This window comes from Callithrix jacchus, chromosome 15, assembly GCF_049354715.1.
Source record: "Callithrix jacchus isolate 240 chromosome 15, calJac240_pri, whole genome shotgun sequence".
In the NCBI taxonomy this organism is placed as follows: Eukaryota; Metazoa; Chordata; class Mammalia; order Primates; family Cebidae; genus Callithrix; species Callithrix jacchus.
The window spans coordinates 102,266,114-102,284,508 of NC_133516.1; the positions used below are offsets into that span (position 1 = coordinate 102,266,114).

Consider the following 18,395-nt stretch of genomic DNA (forward strand, 5'->3'; position numbering starts at 1 on the left):
AAAATCTGAAATCTTACCACATTGGGAGGTCAAGATGGGAATCCAGGAGTTTGAGACCAGCCTGGGCAACATAGCAAGACCCTGTCTATACAAAAAATGTAAAAAATTAGTTGGACATGTGACACACACCTGTGGTCCCAGCTACTGGGAATATGAAAACAACAAAATCTGTTTTACCTAAATATTCACATACATTTTATGCCATAATGATATTTTCAGATAGTGAATGGCAACATGTGAGCATTAAAGTATTTGATACTGGAAGAAATAGAATTGATTCATTTGACAAGCTGGCTGAATGTGCTCCAATTTGACTCTATCTATCAGGTCAACTCCTTTGGCTCTTTATTCCAATAACAGAAAGTCTCTAGGATACAAGAGGGCAGCTGAGCTATCAGCAGTCTGTTATCTTTGAAGCTGGGTTCCTGATTCTGCAATTAGATTTTAAAAATTCTAATAATCAGTGCTTGTTCTATTTTTAAGAGGTGAGTTGTATCTATGCTCTTCCATCATCAGAGGCTTATAATATAACCATTTATAGATTCTGATTTGTGGGGGAAGGTGGAGATAAGGTTACAATCAACGAACTTTGAAATTATTGCTAAGAGAGAGGAAAGGGTGAGAAGGGAAGTTACATTAAGAGGTAATTGATGTAGTTCATCTATGAGTGCTTTTTTATTGGGGAAATAGGAAGCAGTCTTATCCAATGAAAGTGTATGGGCTAAGGAAATGGATGGAGGCTTGAGGAGAAAGGGAAAAATTTGAAGCAGTCACTGCAAAGTCTTCAAAAAGATGACTGTAAGGATTCTTGCATAGCTTTGAGAATTTGAAGAGAAGTTTGATATCATGAAGTATCAGGAATTATAATTGGCACCCTGTTGATATTTTATGAAGCAACTCTTGATATGTACGGCAGGAGGGCTGAATGCCGTTAGTGAGGGTTAGCAAAGCAGACAAGGGCTGATGAGCATGATATTGAAAAGTTTACCATGAAGTCCAATCTGAATAGAAAGGCAGAAAAGCCAGAATTTGGAGTCATGGATTTGGAGATAAGTATTACAAGACAAAAGTTGGAAGACAAAGCATAAATTCAACAGTGATGATAAATTGCTAGGAAAACAGGAGGCTAGGCAAGAAAAAAACTTTTAAATGAGAAATTCCTACTGAGACCAGAGGTTCTCAGGAGATTGAAAACAACTGATTTTGTCAAGGACTTCAAGTAGAAGCAGAATTTTAGAAACACACACAGAAGTTCAAAAGGTGGGGGAGGTTGTTAAATAAAGGCTACAGATAATGGTCTAGAAGTAGATTACCCAGCCCTGTTTCAAGAAACATGGGTTGAAGTACGTGGAATAAACAGAAGCTTTTTTAAAGAAAAGGCTGCCAAAGATCTTCAATTTTAAGATAAAAATTCATGTTTCATTTAGTTTGAGAAGGTAGACTGGGATGTTTGTTTGTGGTGGAACAGGGTTCTAAAGAGTCTTATAGAGAAGATGGCCGAATAGGAACAGCTCTGGTCTGTAGCTCCCAGTTGGGAGCACGGTGGAACCCAATGCAAGGAAGCCAAGAACCTTGAGACTAACACAGAAAGTGGGTGATTTCTGCATTTCCAACTGAGGCACGCAATTCATCTCATTGGAACTTGTTAGACAGTGGGCACAGCCCAAGGAGGGCAAGCAGAAGCAGGGTGGGGTGTTGCCTCACCTGGGAAGTGCAAGGGGTAGGGAAATTCCTTCCCCTAGCCAAGGGAAGCTGTGAGGGACCCTGCCAGACACTATGCTTTTCCCATGGTCTTTGCAACCCACAGACCAGGGGATTCCCTCTCCCTCAGGTGCCTACATCACAAGGGCTCTGGGTTTCAGGGGCAAAACTGGGTGGCTATTTAGGCAGACAAGCTAGCTGCAGGAGTTTTTTTTCATACCCCAGTCATGCCTAGAAAGCCAGGGAGACAGAATCATTCGCTAAAGCCAGGCAACCAATGGTCTTGCTCAGTGGATCCCACCCCCACAGAGCCAAGCTAAAATTCTAGCTTGAAATTCTCACTACCAGGAAAGCAGTCTGAAGTCAACAACGAACTCTAGACTTTGGTGGGGGTGGGGTGAAGGGCATCTGCTTGTACTGAGGCTTCAGTAGGCAGTTTTCCACTCAGTGCAAACAAAGCCCTGAAAAAGTTCAGACTGGGCGGAGCCCACCATGCCACAAAGCTACTGTTGCCAGACTGCCTCTCTAGATTTGCCCTCTCTGGACAGGCATCTCTGAAAGAAAGGAAGCAGCCCAAGTCAGGGGCTTATAGACCAAACTCCCATCTCCATGGAACAGAGCACTTGGGGGAAGGGGCAGCTCTGGGCACAGCTTCAACAGACTTAAACGTTCATGCCTGCTGACTCTGAGGAGAAGAGCAGATCTCCCAACACAGTGCTCAAGCTCTGCTAACGGACAGTCTGCCTTCTTAAGTGGGTCCCTGAACCCCATGCCTGCTGACAGGGAGACACCTCCAAGCAGGGATTGACAGATGTCTCATACAGGAGAGCTCCAACTGGCATGTGGAGGGTGCTCCTCTGGGACAAAGCTTCCAGAGAAAGCAGCAGGCAGAAGTCTTTGCTGTTCTATAGTCTCTGCTGGTGATACCTAGGCAAACAAAGTCTGGAGTGGACCCCCAGGAAACTCCAGCAGACCTGCAGAAGACAGGCCTTGTTAGAAGGAAGACTAACAAATAGAAAGTAATAGCATTGACATCAACAAAAAAGATGACCCTGCAAAAACTCCATATGAAGATCACCAACAGCAAAGAACAAAGGTAGATAAATCCAGGAAGATGAGAAATAATCAGCACAAAAAGGCTGAAAATTCCAAAAACCAGAATGCCTCTTCTTCTTCAAAGGCTCACAACTCCCCTCCAGCAAGGGAATGAAACTGGATGGAGAATGAATTTGACAAATTGACAGAAGTAAGCTTCAGAAGGTGAGTAATAACAAACTCCTCTGAGCTAAAGGAGCACATTCTAACCCAATGCAAGGAAGCTAAGAATCTTGAGAAAATGTTCGAAGAACTGCTAACTAGAATAACCAGTTTAGAGAAGAAAATAAATGACCCGTTGGAGCTGAAAAACACAGCATGAGAACTTCATGAAGCATACATAAGTTTCAGTAGCCAAATCAATCAAGCAAAAGAAAGCGTATCAGAGATTGAAGATCAACTTAATGAAATAAAGCATGAAGACAAGATTAGAGAAAAAAAGAATGAAAAGAAATTACCAAACCTCCAAGAAATGTGGGACTATGTGAAAAAGAACAAACCTATATTTGATTGGTGTACCTGAAAGTGACAGGGGAGAATAAAACCAAGTTGGAAAACACACTTCATGATATTATCCAGGAGAACTTCCCCAACCTAGCAAGACAGCCCAACATTCATATTCAGGAAATACAGAGAACACCACAAAGATACTCCTCAAGAAGAGCAATCCTGAGACACATCATCCTCAGACTCACCAAGGTTGAAATGAAGGAAAAAATGTTAAGGGCAGCCAGAGAGAAAGGTCAGGTTACCCACAAAGGAAAGCCCATCAGACTAACAGGGGATCTCTCTGCTGAAACCCTACAAGCCAGAAGAGAGTGGGGGCCAATATTCAACATTCTTAAAGAAAAGAATTTTCAATCCAGAATCTCATATCCAGACAAACTAAGCTTTGTAAGTGAAGGAAAAATAAAATTCCATACAACCAAGCAAATGCTAAGGGATTTTGTTGCCACCAGGCCTGCCTTACAAGAGCTTCTGAAGGAAGAAGTAAATATGGAAAGGAAATACCACTACCAGCCATTGCAAAAACAAACCAAAATGTAAAGACCATCAACACTATGAAGAAGCTGCATCAACTAAAAGGCAAAATAACCAGCAAGCATCACAATGACTAGATGAAATTCACACAATATTAAGCTTAAATGTAAATGGGCTAAATGCCCCAATTAAAAGGCACAGACTGGCAAATTGGATAAAGTGTCGAGACCCATCCCCATTGGTATGCTGAATTCAGGAGACCCATCTAACACACATAGACTCAAAATAATGGGATGGAGAAATATATACTAAGCAAATGGAAAGCAAAAAATAGTGGGTTTGTAATCCTAACCTCTGATAAAACACATAATTGGAACCAAAACACTCTCAAACAGTCTCTCAGATCACAATGCAGTTACATTAGAAGTGAGGATTAAGAAATCCACTCAAAACTGCAGAACTACATGGAAACTGGATGATCTCCTCCTGAATCACTACTGGGTAAATAATGAAATTAGGGCAGAAGCAAATAAGTTATTTTAAACCAGTGAAAACAAAGACAATGTACCAGAATCTCTGGGTCACAGGTAAAGCAGTGTTTAGAGGGAAATTTATAGCACTATATCCTCACAGGAGAAAGCGGGAAAGGTCTCAAGCGGGCACCCTAGCATCACAATAAAAAGAACTAACGAGGCTGGGTGTGGAGGCTCACGCCTGTAATCCCAGCACTTTGGGAGGCCAAGGCAGGCGGATCATGAGGTCAAGAGATTGAGACCATCCTGGTCAATGGTGAAACCCCGTCTCTACTAAAAATACAAAAATTAGCTGGGCATGGTGGCTCGCGCCTGTAGTCCCAGCTACTCAGGAGGCTGAGGCAGGAGAATTGCTTGAACCCAGGAGGCGGAGGTTGCGGTGAGCCAAGATCACACCATTGCACTCCAGCCTGGGTAACAAGAGGGAAACTCCATCTCAAAACAAAAAACAAGAAAAGAACTAAAGAATCAAGAGCAAACAAATTAAAAGCTTGAAAAAGACAAGAAATAACTAAGATCACAGTAGAACTGAAGGATATAGAGACATGAAAAACCCTTCAAAAAATCAGTGAATCCAGGATCTTGTTTTTGAAAAGATTAACAAAATAGATAGACCACTAGCTAGACTAACAAAGAAGACAAGAGAGAAGAATCAATCAGACACAATAAAAAATGATAAAAGGGAGATCACCACGAATCCCACAAAATACAACTACCAACAGAGAATATTATAAACACCTCTATGCAAATAAACTAGAAAATCTAGAAAAAATGGATAAATTCCTGGATACCTACACCTTCACAAGACTAAACTAGGAAGAATTCAAATCCCTGAATAGACCAATAACAAGTTCTAAAATTGAGGCAGTACTTAATGGCCTACCAACCAAAAAAAGCCCTGGTCCAGATGGAGTCACAGTCAGATTCTACCAGAGGTACAAAGAAGAGCTGGTAGTATTCTTTCTGAAACTATTCCAACAACAGAAACAGAAGGACTCCTCTCTAACTCATTTTTTGAGCCAGCATCATTCTGATACCAAAATCTGGCAGAGACATGACAAAAAAAGAAAATTATATGCCAATATCCCTGATGAACATTGAGCAAAAGTCCTCAATAAAATACTGGCAAACTGAATCAAGTACCACATCAAAAAGCTTATTCCCACAATCAAGTCAGCTTCATCCCTGGGATGCAAGGCTGGTTCGACACGTGCAAATCAATAAAGGTAATCCATCACATAAACAGAAACAGTGACAAAAACTACATAATTATCTCAACAGATTCAAAAAAGGTATTTGATAAAATTCAACATGCCTTCATGTTAAAAACACTCAGTCACCTAGGTATCAATGAAACTGATATAAAAATAATAAGAGCTATTTATGATGAGCCCACAGCCAATATCATACTGAATGGGCAAAGCTGGAAGCATTCACTTTGAAAACCAGCAGAAGACAAGGATGCCCTCTCTCATCACTCCTATTGAACATAGTATTGGAAGTTCTGGGCAATCGGGCAAGAGAAAGAAGCAAAGCGTATTCAAATAGGAAGAGAGAAAGTCAAATTATCTCTGTTTGCAGATGACACAATTGTATATCTAGAAAACCCCTCTATCTCAGTGCAAAAACTCTTTAAGCTAATAAGCAACTGCAGCAAAGTCTCAGGATACAGAATCAATGTGCAAAATTCACAAGCATTCCTATACACCAGTAATAGACAAATAGCCATATCAGGAGTGAAATCCCATTCACAATTGCTACAAACAGAATTAAATACCTAAGAACACAACTTACAAGGGATGTCAAGGACTATTTCCAGGAGAACTGGAAACCTCTGCTCAAGGAAATAAGAGAGGACACAAATAAATGGTAAAACATTCCATGCTCATGGGTAGAAAGAATCAATATCATGAAAATGGCCATTCTGCCCAAAGTAATTTATAGATTCAATGCTAGCCTCATTAAGCTCTACCATTGAGTTTCTTCACAGAGTTAGAAAAAACTACTTTAAATTTCATATGGAAACAAAAAAGAACCCATATAGCCAAGACAGTATTAAGCAAAAAGAACAAAGATGGAGGCATCACATTACCTGACTTCAAACTATACTACAAGGCTACAGTAACCAAAATAGCATGGTATTCATTCCAAAACAGATATATGAACCAATAGAACAGAACAGAGGCATAAGAAATAACACCACACATCTACAACTGAGGGAATGTGTTCTCTTTCCAGGTCCACAAGGGGACGTAGTTTGAAGGGCAAGAATTTCCTAGAACCATGACCCCCTCCCATCTCTCTCCATCCAGGAGACTTAACAGTTTATGTTTGAATTCTGTGGGCACGGGAAGAAACTAAGAGTCAATCACTCCAGTGGACGTTCTAAGGAACTCCTTTCATTGGCCTGGGGTCTTAGAGAAGGTGGGGTTCCTCCCAGGTTGAACGTCCCCTTCTTCCACACCCCTTCAGACTCCATGTTTGGATCCCCTTCCACAAACACTCCCTTTGTGGAAGCCATCTTTCTCTCTCCTGGATTTCACCTCTGGAGTCCCCTTACACACTCTCGTGGAAGCCTGTCTTTTCCTCCTAAACTCCATCTCTCTCTGTTCCCTTCCACTCGGGGTGGAAGCTGCTTTCCTCTCCTGCATTCCATCTTTCTGGATTCTCTCACTCAGTGTGAGAGTTAGCTGTTTCTCTCTCCTTTTTTTTTTTTTTCCTCTCTCTCTAAATAAATTACTTTCTACAAACACTTTTGAGTCCGGCATTTACTGCACACTGTGCCGAGATCCCCTCTCTCATTCTTGAGAGGGCAGAAGACCAAGAGCCTGAAGAAACGTCCTCTCAGGGGAGCTAAGGGCCTCTGAACCCCAATATTACATGTTTGGTGAGCCAGCCAGGAGAGTGGTACACCAGAAAAAGGGGTACAGCCAGGAAAGAGGTACAGCCAGAGAAGAAGACTTCAAAATCATGAGTAAAACTGGCCCCATTCTGTCCTGTCTCCTTAAGAAATCTGAAGCAAGCGTAGCCAGGCAGGGCTTCAGGGAACCAGAGCAGCGATGCTCAGCCTTGGAGGCATGACCCAGCCCGTCTTAAGTGGTGTGGGCTAGCCAGAATTAAAAGCACAGTTTCTTTGCCTTCGAGCTCTCTCTCTGCTTTCCCTCTCCTTCTCTATCCTTTGGGACCAAAATCTGAAGGAGCCTGTGGAGTGGAGAAGGCGAGCACTGCCCCCAGGGCCTTTCCCTCCTTGCTGGCTGGGAATAGCCAGCCCCTGAACAGGAACTGGGACCTCTCACAGCCCAGCTGTGTAGCAAGCTGCAGCCGGGCTAGAGAAAACAGCAGGGAGAAGCAAGGTAGAGCTGGAGCCTGTAGGGGACCTGGGAGTGTGGTGGCCTGGCCCATAGTTCTGGAAGGCCTCCCTGGCATTCTCCAGTCCCAGGCAGCCAGGTAAAAAGGCTCCCGAGGACATGCGGGTCCCTGTGTGGGCAGCAGCTTGGGGAGTGGCCCAGGTGCACACATGGTTCTGGCAGGGTCAACATGACGACCGAAAGCCGTGGGCACATGGGGATGCAGGGCTGGCCCAGCAGTGGCTGCTAACATGGCTTTTAAACTGTTGTGGGAAGTGGCTTTTTTCCTCTGCCAGTGCAGCTGACAGAAAGGAAGCGGCTGCTGGCCGTCAGCCCCACCCAGCTTTTAGGCAGGCCACATAATCTCAGGGTGCAGTATTCTCATTCAAAATACAGCTTAAGAAAGTTTTCTGCCTTAATTTGATGCAACTGGCCTGTGTGCACTGTTGGTTAAGATACAGGGCCTGTAACTGTAGGGTTGCTGGTTCAAGTCCCTGCCAGGAGCCTGTCCTGAATTGGCAGAAGCTTTTGGGGAAATTCAGAAGCTGAAATTTATGGGACTTTTGTGTTTGGTGTATAATTTGTCTTGCTTAGGATTGGCTCTCTCTATGGCAGAACTTTTCCATACAGAAGATCATAGTTAAAATGGTTCCGGGCCCCAAATAGTCAGTGGCAGGTCTCACAACCTGAAGAACATTTTCCACAAGAGAAGATGGATTAGGGGAGAGGAGGCCCGGGTCCTAAGGGTAGTGTTCCAGCCTCAGCCACGTGACCCATCTTCTTTCAATTGTGTGCTCTAATAACCCCTCCCAAGAAGTTTACCCTTCTGGGGCAGTTTTATAAATTGGCCTGTATAAGTTGGACTTTTGCTGGGAAATATTGGTACCCATCTTCTGAGCCTCATTGGCCTCATCGGGGCTCGTTGGTACATGACTACCTAACCCAATAGATCCTCTCATTTCATTCCTCTATGGTAGTCACTGGAGGTAATGTAGGCAGTGAGAGTGGTCCTATGATGCTGGTTGGTCATGATTCAAATCCAGTACATAGGAGGCCCTCTGATAAGATGGACCACGCATTTTGGGCATATGAAATTTCAGGGTACTGACTGAAAGATGTTTCAGTTTAGTACCCATCTTACCTGGAGGACACCTCAGATAGAAGCAGCTATAATTTCTTTAATTGTGGATGCAGGCATCCCTTGTGTCTGATTTCAGATGGGTGCTTCTATTCCCAAGCTCAAGTCCCCATTAAAGTGTATACTGGAAAATTGGGACCAATTTGACAAATAGTCTTTAAGGAAGAAGGCACTCATTTTTCTCCGCCAAATAGCATGGCCAAATTACCCTCTGCTGAGTGGCAAACCTAACCCCCAAAGGGAAGGGAAAAAAACCCAACAGCTTTCCTTGAGCGATTGACGGATGCCTTAATAAAGTACGCCCCCTGTCACCAGACTCCATTAAGAATCAGTTAATACTAAAGGACAAGTCCATTATTCAGTCAGCAGCAGGTATCAGATGGAAGCTCCAGAAGCTGGCTTTGGGACCAGAACAGAGTCTGGAATCATTACTGAACCAGGAAACCTCAGTGTTTTATAATAGAGATGAGAAGGAACAGGCTGAAAGGAACAGGAGAGATCAGCCTTAGTTATGGCTTTCAGGCAAGCAGACCCAGGGGCTCAAATGAGGGAAAGGTTTGGGTTATTTGCCAGTCTGGCAGAACTTGTTACCAGTGCAGTCTCAACGGACCACTATCTTGTCCTTGCCTGCTGTGCCAAGGAAATCACTGGAAAGCACACTGTCCCAGGGGATGAAGGTTCCCAGGGCCTGAGGTGTCTGACCAGATGACCCACTGGCAGGATTGAGGGTGTCTGGAGCAAGTGTCAGCATGAGCCATCACCCTCAGAGAGCCCTGGGTAAAGCTGATCTTAGAAGTCCAGGAAGTCAGTCTTCTCCCGGATGCTGGCACAGCCTTCTCAGTATTTCTCTCCTGCCCTGAAGACTTGGGCTTCTTAAATCTCTCCCCTCAGACTCTCCCTCTCTAGGCCCATCTTGGGAAGGACAATTTTTGGTTATTCTGTCTACCTCAATGGCAGTCAAAGTGGTGGGAATTGACTCATGGATTCATCACACTCGGCTGAAGCCTTGGACCCTCCTGAGGAAAGTCATAGGCCCTCCACTCCACAGCCTGCAGTTCTAGGAGACGACACTCCGTATCCCTGCGAGCTCTTAGAAGATCTACATCTGCTTTTCCAACAAGATCCTCAGGGAAGTGACCACACATAAGTCTAATTTATATCCTGGCATTCACAGGACTATAACCCTCAACTTCGCTATCTCTCAAGCTCTGAGTATCCTTTTCTTAGTGGGAAGGGAATCTGTCTCTAGGCAAAATGCTGGTATTTTGTAAATCAGTTAAGTGTTGTGAAGCTTGTTTAACAACTAAATGCCCTGGCTCTATTCTCTCCTAGGCTCATTTATAACCATTCTCTATTTGTTGGCCTCTGGGCCTCTCATCTTTAACCACCTTGTCACACTCATTTCTTATAGAACCATAAGGTCACAAATAATCCTGCTGCTGGAACCCCTGATGTCCTTGGCTTGTGAGCTCTATCGTGGACCTCAGGATAAACCTGTACCCCTAAAAGGCTCCCCTCTGGAGGAAGCCTCAACTGCAAGGCCCTTTCTACACCCCATTTCAGCAGGAAGTAAAGAGGATTGACACCCATAATTCCAACAGAAGTTGGGCTTTCCTGTTCAGAGCAGGGGAACGAGGGAATGTATTCTCTTTCCGGGTCCACAAGGGGGCGTAGTTTTAAGGGCAAGAACTTCCTAGGGCCATGTCCCCCTCCCATCTCTCTCCATCCAGGAGACTTAATGGTTTATGTTTGAATTTCACTGGCGTGGGAAGAAACTAAGAGCCGGTCACCCAAGCGGAAGTTCTAAGGAACTCCTTTCCTTGGCCAGGGGACTTAGAAAAGGTGTGGCTTCCTCCCAGGTTAAAAGTCCCCTTCTTCCACAACCCTTCGGACTCCATGTTTGGGTCCCCTTCCACAAACACTCCCTTCATGGAAGCCATCCTTCTCTCTCCTGGATTTCCCCTCTGGAGTTTCCTTCCACACTCTCTTGTGGAAGCCTGTCTTCCCCTCCTAAACTCCATCTCTCTCTGTTCCCTTCCCCAGAGTGGAAGCTGCTTTCCTTTCCTGGATTCCATCTTTCTGGATTCTCTCAGTATGAAAGTTAGCTGTTTCTTTCTCTCTCCTTCTGTTTCTCTCTCTCTCTCTCTCTCTTTCTCTCAATAAATCACTTTCTACACTTTTGAGACCAGCATTTACTATGCACTGTGCCATGGTCCCCTCTCATTCTTGAGAGGGCAGGAGACCGAGAAGCTGGAAAAATGTCCTCTCAGGGGAGCTAAGGGCACCCTGAATCCCTGAACCCCAATATTACACAACCATGTGATCTTTGACAAACCTGAAAAAAACAAGCAATGAGGAAAGGATTCCCTATTTAATAAATAGTGTTGGAAAAACTGGCTAGCCGTGTACAGAAAACTAAAACTGTATATATACCTTATATAAAAATTAACTCAAGATTGATTAAAGATTTAAACATGAAACCATAAAAACCCTAGAAGAAAACCTAGGCAATACCATTCAGGAAATAGCCATGGTCAAAGACTTCATGACCAAAACATCAAAAGCAGTGGCAACAAAAGCTAAAATTGACAAATAGTATCTAATTAAGTGTAAGAGCGTCTGAAGAGCAAAAGAAACTATTATCAGAGTGAACAGGCAGCCTGTTCTCTACAGAATTGGGAAAAATTTTGCACTCTATCTATCTGACAAAGGGCTAATATCCAGAATCTACAAGGAACTTAAACAAATTTACCAGAAAAAAAAAACCATCAAAAAGTGAGTGAAGAATATGAACAGACATTTTTTCAAAATAAAACACTTATGCAAGCAACAAACATTTAAAAAAGCTCATCATCAGTGGTCATTAGAGAAATGCAAATCAAAACCTCTATAAGATACCATCCCATGCTAGTTAGAATAAGGATCACCAAAAAGTCAGAAAACAGCAGATGCTGGAGAGGATGTGGAGAAACAGGAACACTTTTACACTGTTGGTGGGAGTACAAATTAGTTCAACCATTGTGGAAGACAGTGTGGTGATTCCTCAGGGATCTAGAATTAGAAATACCATTGACCCAGCAATCCCATTACTGAGTATATGCCTAAAGGATTATAAGTCATTCTACTCTAAAGGCACATGCACATGTATGTTTATTGCAGCACTATTCACAATGGCAAAGATTTGGATCCAACCCAAATGTCCATCAATGACAGACTGGATTAGGAAAATGTGGCATATATACACCATGGAATAGTATGCAGCCATAAAAAAGGATGAGTTCACGTCCTTTGCAGGGACATAGATGAAGCTGGAAACCATCATTCTCAGCAAAACTGACACGAGAAGAGAAAATCAAACACCGCATGTTCTCACTCATACGTGGGAGTTGCACAATAAGAACATATGGGCACAGGGATTGGATCGTGACACACTGGCACCTGTAGGGTGGTGGGAGGCAAGGGGAAGGATAGCATTAGGAGGTATATCTAGTGCAGGAGACGGTTTGATGGGTGCAGCAAACCACCATGGCACATGTATACCTCTGTAACAAATCTGCACATTCTGTACATGTATCCCAGAATTTAAGTATATTAAAAAAAAATAGGCTGGATGCAGTGGCTCACACCTGTTATCCCAGCACTTTGGGAGGCTGAGGCAGGCGGATCTCAAGGTCGAGAGATTGAGACCATCCTGGCCAACATGGTGAAACCTTGTCTCTACTAAAAATACAAAAATTAGCTGGGCATGGTGGTGCATGCCTGTAGTCCCAGCTACTTTGGAGGCTGAGGCAGGAGAATGGCTTGAGCCCAGGAGGCAGAGGTTGCAATGAGCCAAGATCATGACACTACACTCCAGCCTAAGTGACAGAGCAATACACGTCTCAAAAAAACAAAAACAAAACAAAACATAAAAACTGAGTTTTTTGTTAATATTCTTGAGTGTTGCTCCTAGAAGTTAACGTAAAGGAATTGGGAGATGGATCCGTTTTCTACTGCTGCTATAACATTACTACAGATTCAATGGCTTCTAACAACACAAAAGTATTATCTTATAGTTCTGTTGGTTAGGAGTCTAACACAGTTCTCACTGGGCCACAATCAAGGTATGGGCAGGATTATATTCCATTTTGTGGTCTCTAAGGGGGAATCTGTGTCTTCGTTCTTTTTTTTCTGAGATGGGGTCTTGCTTGTTGTCCAGGCTGAGGTGCAGTTGTGAGATCTGAGGTCACTGCAGCCTTCACCTCCCAGGCTCTAGCAATTCTCCTGCCTCAGCTTCCAGAGTAGCTGGGACCACACGTGTGTACTATCATGTCCAACTATTTTTTTTTTGTAGGTAGAGAGTCTTCCTATGTTGCCCAGGCTGGTCTCAAACTCCTGGACTTTTATTCTTGCCTCCCAACATACTAAGATCTCAAGTATGAGCCACTGTGCCCAGCCTGCCTTTTCAGTCTTCTATATACTGCCATATTCTTTGCCTCACTGCTCCCTTCCATCTTCAAAGCCCCAACCTGTGTCTCACTGACCATTCTTCCGTGGTCACATCTCTGTCTCACTCTTGTCTTCTACCTTCCTCTGACTTTTAAGGACCCTTGTGATTACACTGTACCCAACTGGATAATCCAGGATAATCTCCCTATTTTTAAGATCAGGTGATTAGCAACCTTAATTCCATCTGCAAACTTAATCCCCTTTTGCCATATATTGTTCACAGGTTTGGGGGATTAAGATATAGACCTCTTGGGGAGCATTATTCTAGAGGTAAAGTGTAGAGGTTTATAAACAAAACAAGAATGATGCTGAATTAACACAGTCTGGTTAATGTAAGTCAGAGTTTATCAGAATTGGTTCTGAGATTTCAATTGGATTGTTGGCAACATGAGCCTAATCAAAATTCCACTCCCAGGCTGCTGGGATTGATATGCAATTTCTAAATGTATGTGTAAAATACTAATACAGCCAGGGTAACATAGTGAGACCCTCATCTCTACAAAAAATAAAAATTGCCAGGCATGGTGGTATATGTTGCTAGTCCCAGCTACTCGGGAAGCTGAAGTGGGTGGATCACTTGAGGTGGGGAAGTCCAGTCTGCAGTGAGCCCTGATGGTGTCGCTGCAGTACAGTCTGGGTGACAGAGAAAGACCCTGTCTCAGAAGTATAATAAAATACTAATATTAATACTACTAATAACAAAACTACTCCCACACCTAACACGTCTTGGGCTTTATGTATTAGATCCTTTATAAAGTAATTACATAAACTACCCTGAAATATGGTGAGGAAGAAATAATCACTTTCCCTATTTTCACATGAGGAAAGTAAGATATAACTTGCCGAGGGTTACAAAGTGAGGATTTGAACTGAAACCCAGGCAATGTGACTTCTGGGATTTTTACCATTACATTACACAGACTCCTTCTGTGTGTCTCTCTTGGATGGGGGCATGGCGTGTCTGATAAATATATGTTTTGGGTTGGATAGCAAAGGGTACAAGTTAGAAACAGTGCTTTAGGTGATGAATTAGGGCAGGATTTGTTGAAATATCTATGGGGGAAGAAGTGGCTTTTTACTGTACTGATCCTATAAAGACACCAAAATTCTTTATTTCAGTTCAATCTAAATACAACAGCAAAACCATCTACTCTTTTCTTTTCCCTTCCTTTCAAGAAATATTTTTTGGTTATTGACAATGTAAAATAAACTGTACTGGACATTACATAAAGCTGGTTAACTAAGACAGGAGACTCCAAGGAATAATATTTAGTGGAAGTAAATGATAAATCTGCCCTAAAGTTTTGCTCAATAATTTATAAAATCATCAATTACATTATTGTAAAGCTTGGCCATTTGTTTTTTTCTACCCCATTTTCTTCTCTATGTTCTCTTTTCTAATATCTTTCTGCCTCAACCATGTTTTCATTACCTACTTTGAGTGCTTTTTTTCATCACTTGCTCTCATGCCTTTTGTTTCTTGCTTCTCTCAGTTGTTCAGATCATTGCCTCCTAGCTAGCCACCCCATACATTCAACCCACTCTGGAAATTAACTATTTTATTTTAAAATACTAAAATTCCCCTGAATTCATTTTCTCCTTTCCATTTGCTTTATCACTTTATTTCATCCAGGAATGGAAGTTCAGACCTTCATTCACTCTGTTCCTTATAACAAGTTTCTTACTAAACTCGTGTTTATAATTCTCCCAAATCCCCTGACAATATATCCGTTTTCACATTTTTCTCTGACTTTTCTAGCAAATCTAATCTTGTCCTTCCCCTACTCAAAATTTATTTGTTCTCAGGATTGACCAGATAACATCCGAACTCCCTTACAAGGCACAAACAATCCCGACCTGCCCATCTAACTTCATTTTTACCTTATCTTCCAATTCCCCTTTGTGTGATGGACTGATGTTGGCGCTGTGATTTAAACAGCTCCTAACAGACATGCTTACGGGTTATAGAACACATCATACTAAGTCGTGCCTCTGTGTCCTTCTGTCTATCACTCCCCTATTCCCTCTTCTGCTTTTTCTCCATCCATAGGTAACATTTCTAGTCATTCTTTAACACTGTTCAAATGTTATCTGCGCTGTGAGGGTTTCCCAGTCTCTTTTAGGCAGACTTGAGAGTCCTCCGCTCTGTCACATACTGTACATCCCTCCAATGTTTGCAAGAATATTGTTATTAGTATTTGGAGTCAGGACTTGGGGTTTTCTATTTCCAATACCTAACACAGATTCCAGTACATAGTAGCTTAATCATCTTTGTTAAAGCTACCTACACTATTATTTAACCTACCTACCAAAATGATACAGTATAGCTCTTTTTTTCTGCCTGCATATCAGTTTCTCAAACTATGTTTTTTGGAACACCAGCACCTCTATAGGAGTTGTATACTATAAATAGAGCTACGCTTTAGATAGTTATGTAAAATGTAAGTTTGTTTTCATTGTAGGTTTAAGAGAAAAGTCCAAATCTTTTCTCAAACAATTTTTAAAATTTCATTTGTTTGTATTGATACATAATAGATGTACATATTTTGGGGGTACATGTGACAACACATTCATGTAATTTGTAAATATAAAATCAGTATAATTGGGATATCCATTACTTTAAATATTGGCCTTTTCTTTCTGCTAGAAACATTTGAATTATTCTCTTCTAGCTATTTTGAAATTCACAACAGATTATTGTAAACTGTAATCACCCTATTGATCTATCAAACACTAGGTCTTATTTCATCTATTAAATTGTATATTCCTTTTGTTCTTAATTCTCAACTGCAAAGTTCATTTAAATAATAATTCTCAAGTACAAAGTTCATTTAAAAAATCACCTAACCATCTAAAAGTGAGAAATTTATGTTTGTTTTACCATGACCTGGATGAGAAGCAACAACAAGAATACAAAGCATGCGTATATACTGCTGACATGACAAAATAATGAGCTCCAAATTTACATATTTCCGATCCATCTCTGCTAACCTGGATTATTGCCAATGAAAAAATAAATTTTGCTCATCTGCCTTGTTTTTATTTACATTAATTGATGGACTGATGTTGGTTCTGTGATTTAAACAGTTCAACTTAGAAAAAAATAGCTACTAGAAGGGAAGGTCTTGGGAAATAGTCACTGAAAAATAAGTTGAGGTCCAATCAGGAATATAGAAACTATACTATATAATCAAGGGAATATGCAAAAATGTTGCACAGGGATGGTAGGGGTGGTTCTCCAGATCAAGAAGGGGAATACTGTGGTGACCCAGAGATATAAACTGTGGGAAGCTGTTACCACCTTTAGAGCTAGGAGGACAAGGGGAAAAGGTTGTATTATTGGAATTCAGAAGTTTAAAAGAGGTATCCTCCTTAGCCGGGGCTTGGACCTCCGACAAGTAGAAACAGCCGAGCTGGGGCTGGTACTTTTGAGGACTCAAAAGGACTTTGGGATTTAGAGTATAAAAGAAGTGGGAGGCTGGAATCAACTGTTAAAGACAGTGTGACAGGTTATTACTGCTGAGGTGACGCTGACAGCAAGAAGCACGTGGAAAGGAACAAGTCCCTTTTTGTCCTACTCCAGGGGTCCACGTTTTCTCCAGTGACCTCTATTGACAGAAGCTGCCAGGAAGCCAGTTGGTAAAGGTGATACATAGTTTGCATACAGTCCTAGCACCAGCCTTACAAAACCAGGGCAGAACTATGAATATGTAGTGGAGAGATAATAGTTTAATAAACAGCACCAATAACAATTATAATAAGAGTGTTAAGCAATGACCAGAGTAACCACCTTTTAGCTTAAAAAAAAAAAAATCATGATCTATCCTACGTTCAAGACCTTAAAGAAGTATAAACCTCTAATGAATGACACATGTACTGAAGTAGGCTTTTTCACAATAATCATTTAATCATCCAATTTGGAACCTATATGGCCGACATTGTTCTAGGTACTTGGGATTTTTGTTTGTTTTCTTGAGGGGAGAGTAGGGGGACAGGGTCTTTCTCCAGCTGTCTAGAGTACAGGGATGTGATCTTGGCTCACTGCCACCTCAGCCTCTCAGCCTCTGGAGTAGCTGGGACTATAGAGGCATGCCACCACACCAGGCTAATTTTTTTTTTTTTGTATTTTTAGTAGAGAGCAGGTTTTGCTATTGATATGGTTTGGCTGTGTCCCCACCCAAATTTCATGTTGAATTATAGCTCCCATGATTCCCATGTGTTGTGGGAGAGACCCAGTGGTAAGTAATTGAATCATGGGGGCAGGTCTTTCCCTTGCTGTTCTCATGATAGTGATAAGCCTCATGAGATCTGATGGTTTTATAAAGGGAATTTCCCCTGGACATGCTCTCTTGCCTGCCACCATGTAAAATGTGACTTTGCTCCTCCTTGCCTTCTGCATGATTGTGAGGCCTTCTCAGCCATTTGGAACTGTGAGTCAATTAAACCTCTTTCCTTTATAAATTACCCAATCTTGGGTTTGTCTTTATTAGCAGCATGAGAACAGACTAATACAGCCTTGTTGCCCAGGCTGGTCTCAAACTCCTGGACTCAGGCAATCTGCCAGCCTCAGCCTCTCAGAGTACTGGGATTATAGGCAGGAGGTACGGTGCCTGGCCTACTTGAGTTTTAGCAGTGAAAATATAGATACTTGCTTGCCCTTGTGGAACTTTCCTTCTAGTGAGAGGGATCAGATAATAAATAGAGACATGTCAGATGGTAAGGGAATGGAGAAAATAAAGCAAGTTAAGGGCATAGGGATTAGAGTGGTGGTGTTGGAGAGCCTCAATGATAAAGTTAAATTTTAGCAAAGACCCAAAGGAAATAGGAGAAAGAAAGGCATATGAGTACATAGGGAAGATCTCTTCAGTAAGAAGGAATTTCATTTAATAAGAATGAGGTTGGTGAACATTTTGCAAGTGGATGGGCTTTTCTGTGGTTTTGCAGTTTATTTCTTTTTTTTTTTTTTGAATCTTGACATTTTATTTATGACAAAGATGTCTCCATAAAGAAGTGGGGAAAAGATGATTTTTCCAATAACAGTAATGGGTCAATTAGATATTCCTTTGTAAAAAAAAGTAAAACTTGGCCAGGCGCGGTGGCTCAAGCCTGTAA

The 18,395-nt window shown here is 42.0% G+C and overlaps 1 protein-coding gene across 3 annotated transcripts in view; it reads right to left on the reverse strand.

Moving 5' to 3' along the window:
- The window catches only part of LOC100414943 (uncharacterized protein NECTIN3-AS1-like), a 172,334-nt gene that overhangs the window by 150,783 nt on the left and 3,156 nt on the right, over positions 1–18,395 (reverse strand). For all 3 annotated transcript variants that reach the window (XM_078352286.1, XM_078352287.1, XM_078352288.1), the window contains one exon: positions 18–85. The gene's annotated coding sequence lies outside the window, so the exon portion shown is untranslated. The remainder of the gene's footprint in view (positions 1–17; positions 86–18,395) is intronic.